Genomic DNA, 13,590 nt, shown 5'->3' on the forward strand with positions numbered 1-13,590 from the left:
AGAACTTCTTGGAAAAGTTCTTGGGTTGATCATAAAATCAAAGGTGGAGCTGAAGAAACAACCTGTCAGAAAATCAAAGGAAAGAAAAGATCTGGGAATCTCAGCAGCAGGAGTTGGATATTTGCCTCCTTTTCAAATTATCATGAAGTAACTCGAATTCTACCTTTAAAGGCTTTTATTCTCTGGGTACCGTCTCACAATTTTTAAATTTCTCAAAGACAAACTATAAATAACATACCATCAGTCTGTAGCCAGTAGAGATTTTTTTTTACCAGATATTCAGCCAAAGTGGCAGGTGGGGAGCTTGTGGTTACATGTAGGAAGTATATAATATAATACATTCATGTTATATGTGATAATGTTTGCCCTCCTGGAAAATTTAGAGAACTTCATTATTTTTTTTGGCTTTCTCTTTCACTTCAATTGGTTGACAGGTCCTATAATAAATATTTTGATTATACCACCTACCTGGCTTTCAAATATATTGCCTCTCCCTATAGTACTGTTCTAGTTTCATCTCCAACCCAATTTCCATTGGTTTTCTTACACAAGTCTAAAATTGTACACATAACATAGTCTTAAAAACAAATTTTAAATCAATCACCCGTCTCTTGACATTGCCTGCAATGCTTTTCTCAAAATATGAGAAGTGGGCAAAAAGGGCATTCTGTGCTGAGGGTAAGAAAAGCAGAGGTAAAGAAATGTGGAAGTTTGAGATTCATGTGGAACATCATGAACATTAAGTTGTCTGGTATTCTTCCTAAAATAGCAAAATATAAAGATAGGTAGATGCATAATCACAGAGGGTAATAGTTGCCAAAGTCTCATAAGAGTCTCATAAGACATAAATGGTGTCTTAACCATTTGAAAAATGCCTTTCAGTTAAAATTTTATAATATTCACAAACTTTGGGGTTTTTTTAAAGATTTTATTTATTTATTCATAAGAGACACAGAGAGAGGCAGAGACACAGGCAGAGCAAGAAGCAGGCTCCATGCAGGAAGCCCAATGTGGGACTTGATCCCGGGACTCCAGGATCAGGCCCTGGGTGAAAGGGAGGCGTTGAGCACCCACTGAGCCACCCATGAGTCCCACAAACTTTGAATTATACTAGTAGTTTTAAAAAGTCAGTTTCCAGTCAGTAATTTAGATTGCTTCATAAAAATAGTTTCCTGCTACTTTGGTCTATAGTGGGTTTTCTGAGCCCATAAAATGGGATATTTAATAAATACCAAACAAATTCTGAAGCAGGCTCTCTGAAGAAAAATATTGACAAAAATTCACCTATACTTTCAAACATTTGTTAATCACAGGCATAAATGGGCATGATGAAGACAGTTATCACTTATTGGTTATTGCATGTACTTTTGAAAGGCTGAAGGATGCCTTTGCTCCAGAACTCTAAACTTTTGCAAATATTAATTAATACAGTAGCAGAGTTCATTTCATAATTATTAGGGAACGGAAGATCCCACATTCAGTTGTTGTTTATCAACATCTTTCTTTTCTAAAGAAATAGAGGGAAACGAAGACTCAGGCATGGTCCCCAAATCACACAGCAACTGAGAGTCAACTCTTATTTACTATTCATTTCACTCTCTTAAATTACCATTGTATCCACTTTCAAAGAATTCTCCCAAAAAACAGAAGCATAAAAGGGAAATAATATAAAGATTAATTTCACCAAATAGTATCAGTATTTTTTTTATCAGCTGAAACCAGCATAGGAGTGTTATTCCTCCTGGTGTTCCTCAACCAGACTCGTTTGCATGATAAAACAATTTTACTCTCATTAGCCTATTGTAGCATTTTAGTCTGTTTCCCATCCATCTCTATTCCAAATGTGCACCATAGAGGCTTACTTTTCTATCCATCTGCTGTGGCAATCCCTTCCTGTCTATGCTAATGATAGAAGGGGGATATAAAAAAAGGATCCTGTGGCTGTTTTAGTTTAGTTTGGTTTTGCAATGCGTAGGCACTGAGAGCAGCAGGTCAAGGAATTCTGGGAACTGCATCTTTTTGACACACAAGACCTTTGTGGAATGAATCAAAGTTAAATCCCATGAAGAAATGCTAGTGTTTAATAATCATTCCATTTATGGAAGCTTTACTGTGAATTCATAAAAGCAAGGACAGCTTTGTCTTGCTAGTCCACAAATCACCATCATAAGCAAGGGCACTCTTGAGTAAACTAAGCAGGACAATATAGCATGCTTGGCAGTTGCTAGTATTTAAATATGGATGGGAGAAGCAAAGACTTGGAGATGTTGTCCTAAAGCAAGCAAATGACAGCTCCCACAAGAAAAGGGAAAAATGTGAAAACATTAAACGAAAGAGAAACAATTACTTGCTCATTACAAACATGTCATATTGTATTCTTTATTTTGATTGTGGAAAATTAGCCATTGACTACCAAGAACAATTGATTTTCCTTCACAGCTGTTTTCTAATTACATCTGAACACTGAAAATTCTAGTGAAGCCATTCAGCTGTACAAAGAGAATTTTCTTTTATTATTGTTGCTGTTGCTGCAAGTTCTGCCCAGCATCATGACTATAGTTAGATGTTCTGTACTGTATGTCTGTGGTGTTTGTATTGTAAACCATGCCTTTCAGGGATGTTATAAGAACTCAAATATTTGAAATTACATGGGGCTGGACTTGGTATACAAGCTGTTGGCCCAGATGCTATTACGTAGCTTGCTCTTTCTTTTTACCACCACCATCAAAACAAGGAAAAAGAATAAAGATAGTTTAAATCAGTACATCCGTTTGTTAGTCACCGCACAGTCTTCAATTGGATCTATTTTTGTGACTGTGGTTTCTGATGAGTGTTTTGGCACAATCTCGCTGGGAGGGTGGAGGGTGATGGGCAGTTTCCTGTCAGTTGATCCTATGGGTAAATTCTATGCAAAGAGCATGGAGATTATTAACAGGCAGGAGTCCAAGGTTTCAAAGAAGAAATTGAAATTTTGAATGTTTGTCGTAAGCTCTTCAGAATTTCCTTCCAAAATGATTTCAGTCTTAAATGAGGCCAGAAATGTGAAACTTGCTCTTCATAGTTTTCTAGGACTTGTGGTTAGTGAATTCTGGAAAAAGAGTTAAGCTACTTCCTCCAGAGCTTAGGGTTTCCAATTAATGCTTGCCATAATTTAGGTGAAGTCAGCAATGGTAACAATTATACAAGAGTAAAGTGAATCTTAAAATAAGTTTCTTTTTTCCCAATGACAGAGTTTAAAAAAGTCATTTAACTATACAAGGCAGGGTTATTTCAGCAAGCACTCGTCTCTGTTGTCATTCATTACATATTTTCCCTTCAACTTAACCACAAAAGTGTTCACTGGATGGTGATTTTTTCTAGTTTTGAATGAGAACACTAACCTTTGTCATCCCTCAAGTGATGCAGTATAACCATACATTTGCCATTTTATTTGGAAGACTCGAAGTGTCCTCTAAGGTCTATCATATCTTAATATTGTTTTTGCCAAGATCAAGGGTACAGTGTTATATTTATCTCATTTTTTCAACTTTTACCAATTTTGGATAAAATTTCATTTGTGACTTTTATAATACAAAGTATAAGAAGAAAGAAAATAATATAAAACTAAGTTGTCAAGGATAAACCAGAGCTAGACAGTAGTTAAAGCAAGAAAAAAATATTTTACTCAGGAACTGTTACAATAGGGGAAAAGAGATGCCGCCTATAACTGGGCTCAATTCCAAATACAATATGGACAATGGGGATTTATATCCAAAAAGCAGGTTGAGGAGGTTGACAGATGGGAAATTAGTACATGAAACACAGAGGTAAGCAGGGATTTAGATTTAATAGATCTAACATGATTCTTTCTGAGTATAGGCTGGAGCTAACAGATAACACTCGGGAAATAGTGGAGATGAGGAATTTGATCATATATCAAGGGTGATCACTTATCAAGGGTGGGGATTCTCAGTAAACCCACTTAGCAGGATTCCAGCTAAAACTGGACTCTAGAACATGTTCAAGGATGAAGCACAGTCAAGTTCAAAGGAGACAGTCTAAAGTTTGGCTCAGAAGAGAGTTTTTGTCAAAAATGTTTTGACATCATATTAACTTCATCTCATTACATATTTTTTCAGTTTTTGGCATTACAAAATAAAAATCCATCAGCATCAAGTTTTTGAAATTCTAAAAAAAGAGTTATTGAAATAACAAGGAAAACAATAAGAGCTTTGGGTATGATGGAGGTACACAGTTAACAGGGCTTTTTTTTTTAACTTCTGTGATTTTTCTCATGTAACCATATAAACCATGAATAAAAAAGCATTTACTAGCAATATGAACAAATGCCTAATAACCACTATTAAATAATTAGAGCTCAGTCATTAATATCTAAGGCACTGTAAGTAGCTCATATCTAAAAGGGATTAATACACAGAAGAGGAAGCCAAAACAACTGTTGGAAAGTGGAGGAATAACGTCAGAAAAGCGGCCTTCATGAAATCCTTAAGTAAAGGAATCTCAGGAAGCCATTCATGATTTCAATTTCCTACTAAAGGGTAATTGTCAGGAGGATTCCCTAAATCTGTGGACACAAACACATCTGCCATCTGCCAAGCCCACCTATTGATCTCCTCTACCATCTGCGAACAATGACTTCTACTCTTATATTATCTCATGAGATAGCTTCTCACCAATTAAACCCCAAGAGCAAGTAAAGTCAGGATACATATTTTCCAGTCTTTATGCCCGTGGGAAATAGGAAATAATTTAGAAAGTTAGAGATGATAATTTATGAACAATATTTATAAGAACTATATGTACATACTGTAGGAATCCAATCTCTGAAAGTAATGGAGTCATAGAAATAATTATAATAATGGTATCTCGTTAATAATAATAATGGTATCTCATGTTCAATGTGGTAATCATTGAATTTTTCTTACAATACTATACTTTTTTAGACTTATCAACTATTCAACCACAGCAGTTAAGGAGAGAAGTGGAGAATAAAATCACATGCTTTTTACCAAAACAACAACAACCAACCAAACAACCTCAATTTTGAAATGACATACTGAAATGGCATAAAGTGAAAAGAGTGTCTATAATGATCTAACACTCTTTATGAGAAAATCATAGAAAGGTATATATTAATTGACAGGCAATATGCATATTATAGCATTCAGTTTGGCCACCTGAGTCGTTCTGGGGCTAATATTACCATAAACATAAATTACATGATATGTGAACGCAGAGAACGTATATGTTCAACATTTTTTTTTTAATTTCTTTATGATAGTCACAGAGAGAGAGAGAGAGGCAGAGACACAGGCAGAGGGAGAAGCAGGCTCCATGCACCGGGAGCCCGATATGGGATTCGATCCCGGGTCTCCAGGATCGCGCCCTGGGCCAAAGGCAGGCGCTAAACCGCTGCGCCACCCAGGGATCCCTGTTCAACATTTTTAAGATGACAGATTTAGGTCTAATGTATGGATATTTAAGAGTATATGTTATAGGCAAACGTATGGATATTATAAGAAAATATATTTTGGGCCAATATTAGGATGATTTTCTAAATATTCAAGTAAATATAATTTGCTGCCTCCTGTGTCTAGAGATACAATATAATTTTAATACCTTACCAAGAGTACATAAAGCTAGCACTTGCATTGGGTGGTTATAGTTGATATAGTCTCAAAGTTTTCTTCCAAATTACATATTCTACATATGATTACAGTGTGTACTAAGTACTTAGAAGCCAAGATCAATATTAAAAAAGTAATTTGTATATAATTTGAAAAGCCTCTTAGTAATAAATGGGCAACGGGTTCCTTCTCACTCTCTTGTGCCCTACCCCCATCCCTGCAAGTGTGCACAAAGAGGTCATGTAAACACAGAGCAGACTGGCAGTTGCTGTAACTGAAGGGGAGAGCTCTCAGCAGACACCAACCATTCTGGCACCTGATCTTGGACTCTTAGTCACCAGAACTGTGAGAGAATAAAATTCTTTTATTTAAGCTGCCCAATTTGTGCTGTTTTGTTATGGCAGACTGAACAAACCAATACAAAGTATAATAAAACTGAATTGTTAAAAAAAAAAAAACAACTGAATTGTTGATTCACCAAAAATAAATAATAATACAATTTTAGTTTCTATTTGATTTGTCACAATTGTTTTGGAGTGAACATTAGCATGGTCACTCACCCAAAACTTGATACCTGTATTTATTTACAAGCATCCGTTTAATTCCATTACTTGGTAGTCACTTGAATGCATGCTCTACACTTATGCCAAACTATGGTACAGCATGTATTGGTCCCATCTAAGGTTATAAATTTGATTTAAAAGATTCAGGGAATATTAAGCTGATACAAATACTTAATTCCTCCAGACGGAAAAAAAAAGCCTCGATTTATTTTGCTAAGATAATGTGAAACAACAAAATAAAACATCTTCAATTTTTCACTATTACAAACCATGCTGCAATGAACATTATTTTACACTGTTTGAGTTTGACCCCCTCTACACACACACCCCTGACAAACCCAACCAAGTCAAGAATTTGATACAGACAGTTTGCTCTGGAGAATATCCCAGCCACCACAAATGAGAAAATAAGGAAAGAAAAACAGGAAAGAGAGAATGGACAATAAAGTATGTTTTAACAAACTGAATACCACACTGAGCAACAGGGATACAAAACCCCTGTGGATTGTATGAAACATACCTCAGGATTATTCTGCCAGAGTACAAGGAGGCTGGAACATGTAGCCACTGCCTTTCTACCTCCTACGTTAAGAGTTGTCAGGGGCACCTGGGTGGCTCAAGTGGTTAAGCATCTAATGTGGGCTCAGGTCATGATGTCAAGGTTCTGGGATCAAGCCCATGTCTCAGGCTCCCCACTCAATGGGGAGTCTGCTTGTCCCTCAGCCTCTCTCTTTGCTCATGTGCACATTTTATATATTAAAATAAAAGTTGTCCTCAGAATCGTTAGCACAGGGCACTTCCTGATTGCTCCTGCATCCATTACTGAGGTCCCATTTGTTTTCAATGGAAGAAGAATCCAGAGAAGGGGGATCCAGGCAAATGGGTTTAGAGTCAGTATGTCAGCAGGTCAGTAGCTGCTTATAGTAGCAGTAGGCAACCTCAGGTAGATCAAAGGACATGATTAAATTGTCTTACAGCTGTATCTTCAACTTCACCAGATATTGCCAAATTGCTCCTCAAGGTAGTGATGCCCAAAGACAATTCTGTAAGAAACATAAAAATTTCCAATGGCTTGACCTTCTTACAAGTATTTGCTATTGCAAGGATTTTAAATTTTTTGTCATCTTGTTACTATGAAGTAGCATCTTTACTGTATGTGAGCTTGTAATACCCTGCTTACTAATGAATTGATCATTCATACATTCAATTTCTGTTTTTATTTCCTTCTTTTCTGATTTTCTATTCATATATATTTTTCCATGTTCATGTTGTTTTCCTTTTTCTTATAAATGTGTTAGTGGTTTATATACCTTAAATTTCCAATGTCTTTCCTATTTTTTTCTTTATTTATTTCTGGTAGGAGTACAAAATGGTACAGATCCTCTGGAAGATAAAAACTACACATGCATTCACTATATACCTCAGCAATCATACTTCTGGATATTTATCCTTGGAGATAAGAAAACTTGAGTACACACACACACACACACACACACACACACAAAACCATACGTGAGTTTTCATAGTAGCTTTATCTGTGACCGTCAAAACAGAAATAACCCAAATGTTCTATACTGTGTGCATGGTTAAACAAACTGAGGTAAATCCATAGCATGGAATACCAAACAGTAATTTAAAGAACAACTATTGACACGTGAAAAAAAAATTGGGTAAGTCTCAAAGGCATTGCTGAGTGAAAAAAACCTTATACTAAAAAGTTACACAGTGTGCTATTCTATTTATATAACATTCTTGAATGACAAAAGTATAGAGATAGGAAACAAACTAATGGTGTTCAAGGGTTAGGGACATTAGAAAGGAGGGTGTGACTTTTAAAAAAGGGACAGCACAAGGGAGATCTTGTGTGATCGTATCCTCTATCTGTATACATAGATTATACCAGTGCCAATTTCCTGGTTTTGGCATGGTTAGCTAACTAGTTAGGTGAGACCTAGCCATTTAGGGTAACTGGGTGAAAGATACACAGAGCCTCTCTGCACTACTTTAAATCTTTGTAACTTCTTAAAATACAATTATTTCAAAATAAAATATATTTTTCTAAAAGAAAATAAAAAAAGCAACTGCCAGGCCACCTGAAAATGTAGTTGTACTATTTTACATTACCAGTAAAAAAAATGGGTGAGTCTTTCTTTCAGCATTTTAAAAATGTCACTCCATTATATTTTTAGTTGCATGGTTTCAGGCATAAAGTCTGATGTATTCTTAACCTTGTTCCTTTCCACGCAACTGGACTCTTTTTTTCTGCCTGTCTTTAATTTTTCTCTTTGACTTTTGTATTTTAAGTTTCAATGTGATATACCTAAGTTTTCATTTTATTCCTTTAGTTTTTTTTTTTTTCCAAACACTTTTGTGATTGCAAACACTTCTTGCTCTCTGAGAGCAAAAATACTAGGTATTTTGTTTGGCGTCTGTCACAAATTTGTAATGTTCTTGAATGTTATTTCTTCAAGTATATTTTCATCCCATTTCCCTGTTTCTTCTTCTTAAGAAATTACAGTTGGATTTATGTTAAAGCTATGTAATATGAATATCATTCCACTGGTCTCAGAGCACCTGTCCTGTCTCCCCCCCACCCCCCAGGTTTTTTTCCTTTGCATTTTGTTCTTCCCCTCCCCCCACGTCCCTGGACAGGGAGGAATTTCTATTGACCTTCTGTCAAACTGGCTAATTCTTTCCTAGGTTGTAGTCTTAGTCTGTTCAGTCTACTGAAGAGTCCATCTAAATCATTATTAAAATTTATTTACATGTTTTATTTTTATCATTTCAATTTCTTTCCTAATAGCTTCTCTTTCTTTGCTAAAATTACCAATTTGATCTTTCATGTTGCCTATCTTTTTCATTAGAACCTTTAATATACTAATCATAGCTATTTTAAAATGCCTTGATGATAGCTCAAAATCTGTACCGTATCTATATATGGATTTTATAATTGGTTTGCTTATTTAAATTATGAATTTTATTGTCTGTCATAGACATTTTTGTTGACTGCTAAACTTTTTTGTTGACTGCCAACTTACTAGGTTGGTCAATGCCTATATATACACACATACAGACATACACACACACATACATGCATACATACATACATACATCTTACAAGTCTTTCTTTCAGGATTTTAGGCTTTTCCTTGGGGGTGTGTTTTCACCTAGATGGAAGTTAGTTACGATTTGAAGTTTGCTAGATTTTGAGTATATTTGTTCGACTTTGAGATTCATCTTCATTGTTGTTCTTCAGGAGATCCTGTTACCACTATCACAACTGTATTCTAATATTATGTGTATTCAACACTCAGTTGGTGGCGGTTGTCCCTTTCCAGGGGAGAGGGAGAAGAGATGAGGGTTCTCCTATGTTCGGAACATGGATTTCAGAATATGCCCTTCAGAAATGTTCCTGCCTCTCCTCCAGATATATGTTGGCTCTACTAGGCATCCCATCCACCTCCCCTGAGAGTTAGAGATTTATTTTTTTTCATCCTTGCCCCCAGCTGCATTGGTCCACCAGTGCTCTCAGTTTATAATCTTCCTGTCTTTTACCCTGAAGATTAAATATTTTGGTCCATAGGGAAGGCAGGGAGGTGGGCTGCAGATTTGACAGTAGCTTCTATTCTCATCCCCTATCCAGCATCGTGAGAGAAACTTTCTCAGGGTTTTCCTGAACGTCCTTTGAGCTTCTTACAGTATTCCTGGAGGGAAAGCTTGCAAGAACTCTGTGTGTGGCTCCCATTCGGCCTTTGTAGATTATTAAAAATTTCTAGCTGTATCTTCTTACTGGCTTAGATAGTTGTAGGTAGTTGCAAACAGGAAAATACTCAGATTCTGCTTCATCCTGAAGATTTCTGTCTCCAGATTTCAGGTTAATTGCTTATCCTGTGATCTCAGTCTTCTACAAAACTTCAAGAAAAGTAATCAACTTTCAGTTTGTGCTTCCTTTCTTTAAGAGTGACCATCTACCTTCTTTTCATTTCTCTACATGTCTGAGCTGAATTGGAGTAACAATTAATTACTTAAAATTGAGGATTACTAAATAATTGTACTGAGGTCCAGCTTTTATTGTTCACCAGTTAGAAAACTGAGGCTCTAGAGTATAGATTAAAAAAAAAATCAAGAAACAAAAATAAAACAAAATACCAGTTACTGGGAAAACAAGAACAGAATCGAGATTTGTGAATCCAATCTAGTTCGTACAAAATAAGATTATATCTCATTTTTCTTTATTCTTTCAGTTAATTATGAGTTTTTTATAAGACAAATAAATATGGAAACCACTAAGGTCTTTAATTTTGTACTTACATTACACATAAATGTGACTCTTAAGAAACACGTAGAATTTTAGTGGGGTATCTGATACAGAATACCAAAGTTTAATGTTAGTAACTTCATGACATTTTATTTCTTTGGCATGAGAAAATATATAGATATCATATACTTTAATGAATTTTGGAACAGATTATTTCTGAGAAGTATTACTAAAATATTTAAGAGCCTGTAAAATCAGAAAATGAATTTTATATCTGATATAAATAATTCAAAATTAACCACTATAGCATTATATTTAGACTTTTATGTTCTGTACCTTTATTGATATAAATACAAAGGAATAAAACATTTGTTTTTATGTGATTATATTTTAGGTTACAATTGGCTAAATTATTATTCATCCCCTTTCATCTTTAGGGGAAAAATAAGTCCCAAAGAGTCTCTAGACATTTTCAAATAAGCATTACAGATCTTTATTGTATATGTGAGTTTATTTTTTTCATTTAGTTATGATTTGCTTTACAAAGTTACAAAATAACTCATTTTCTCAGTAATAGCTGTGTGGTTTTAGGGTGAAAATAACTATATTGATCAATGCGAAAACTACAGAGTCCAAATGACATATATATGGTTAATTTATTTTCCACAAAGATGACAAGAAAATGAGGAAAGGGTTGTCTTTACAAAAGAAAAAAAAATCTGGAAACATTAGAAATCTATATACAAAAGAATAAACTTCATCCCATAACTCACATAACAAAAAATAACTCAAAATGGATCATGGAAATGAATATAAGAGGTCAAACTGTAAAATTTCTAGAAGAAAAGAAGAAAAAAATGTGTCATTGGTTTATGCAAAGATTCTTTTTGTTTTGTTTTGTTTTTTGTTTTTTTGTTTTTCTGTTTTTTTAATGATAAATTTATTTTTTATTGGTGTTCAATTTACCAACATACAGAATAACACCCAGTGCTCATCCCGTCAAGTGCCCCCCTCAGTGCCCGCCACCCAGTCACCCCCACCCCCCGCCCTCCTCCCCTTCCACCACCCCTAGTTCATTTCCCAAAGTTAGGAGTCTTTATTTTCTGTCTCCCTTTCTAATATTTCCTACCCATCTCTTTTCCTTTCCCTTCTATTCCCTTTCACTATTATTTATATCCCCCAAATGAATGAGACTATATAATGTTTGTCCTTCTCCGATTGACTTATTTCACTCAGCATAATACCCTCCAGTTCCATCCATGTTGAAGCAAATGGTGGGTATTTGTAATTTCTAATGGCTGAATATGCAAAGATTCTTTGCAAAGGATACAAAATTTGGACTTCATAAAAATTAAATTTCTGTTTTTCAAAACAGACTGTTAAGAAAATTAAAAATCACTTCTGAGATGGATAAAATTCTTGCAAATCATATATCTGATAAAGGATTTCTACTTAAAATATATAAAGGACTAAGGTGGCTGGGAGGCTCAGTTGGTTAAGCCTCTGACTCTTGATTTCTGCTCAGGTCATGCTCTTATGGTCATGATCTTACAGTCCTGAGAGCAAGCCTTGCATAGGGCTCCACACTGTGTATGGGAGGGTGGAGCATGCTTGAGATTCCTTCTCCCCTTCTTCCTCTGCTCCTCCCTCACTTCTCTCTCTGCCCTACCCTCACCTCTTTCTCTCTTAAATAGATAATAAATAAATACATACATACATAAATACTTAAATACTTAAAAGATATAGAGAACTCTTCAATAATAGCAACTTATTAATTGAACAAGCAGTAAAAATGGATAAAATATTTTACCAAGGAAAATATTCAAATGGGATGTAAGTACATTAAAAAGATACCCAGCATCATTAAGCATTAGGTATATAGAGACTAAAACCAAAGTGAGATGCCTCTGTACCCAACAAAATAGCTAAAACTAGAGACTCTGAAGATAGCAGGTATGGATGGAATAAGGAGCCACTAGAACTCTCAAACACTGTTGATGAGAATGCAGAAGGGTAATCTTGGTGGGTTCTTCTACCATTTCTCAGACAGTTGTATATTTATTTATCATGTGACTCAGAAATTTCACTGTAGGTGTCCATTGAATAAAATGATTGTTATGGTTCACAGAAATACCTGTCCTCAAATGTTTATAGTAGATATATACCAAAAAGTCCCCAAATTATATCCAATTCACTCATTTCAGATGAATCTCAAAAAAAATAAATGAAAAGACATACACAAAATATAATGTATAATTTCTTCTATATAAAATCTGCGAAAAGGCAAATCTAGGCAGCCCAGGTGGCTCAGCTGTTTAGCACTGCCTTCAGACCAGGGCGTGATCCTGGAGAGCCAAGATCTAGTCTCACGTCAGGCTCCCAGCATGGAGCCTGCTTCTCCCTCTGCCTGTGTCTCTGCCTCTCTCTCTCTGTGTCTCTCATGAATAAATAAATTAAAAAAAGACAAATCTATTGTGATTGAAATCAGATCACTGCTTGGGACTGAGAGTGGGAAATTAACTATAAGTAGGTCCCAGAGAATTATTTCAAGTGATGAAGATATCCTTTATTATCATCATTTTGGTAGCTGCACATATTTGTCAAAGCTCATATAATCTTAAAACTGATTAAATTTATAGTATATAAGTTATACCTAAATAAAACTGGTTTTAAAAGTATGCTACACAAAAGTAATAAATGAACAGAAAATAGTCTTTTAAAAATGGTATTAGTATAACAGGACATCCTATGTAAAACAATGAATTGAGGTATAGACATCGTACTCTTCATAAAAATTAACTAAAAATGGACTATATATCTAAATGTAAAATGCAAAAATAACAAACCCTTAGAAGATAATATAGGAGAAAAGTCTAGGTAAACTTGGTCTAGGTAAAAAAAAGTCTAGGATATGGAGATGACTTTTTGGATACAACATGAAAGGTATGATATATGAAAGAAATGACTGACTTTATTAAAATTATAAACTTCTGATTAGTAAAAAAATGTTGTCAATAGAATAAAAAGATAAGCAAAAAGGTCAAAGAATGACTGGAAGAAAATATTTACAGAGACAGGTCTGATAATGGGTAGGAATAGAAAATAAACAAAGAATTGTATAAAATTCAACAATAAGAAAATG

The sequence above is a fragment of the Nyctereutes procyonoides genome, unplaced genomic scaffold, assembly GCF_905146905.1.
Source record: "Nyctereutes procyonoides isolate TBG_1078 unplaced genomic scaffold, NYPRO_anot_genome, whole genome shotgun sequence".
NCBI lineage: Eukaryota > Metazoa > Chordata > Mammalia > Carnivora > Canidae > Nyctereutes > Nyctereutes procyonoides.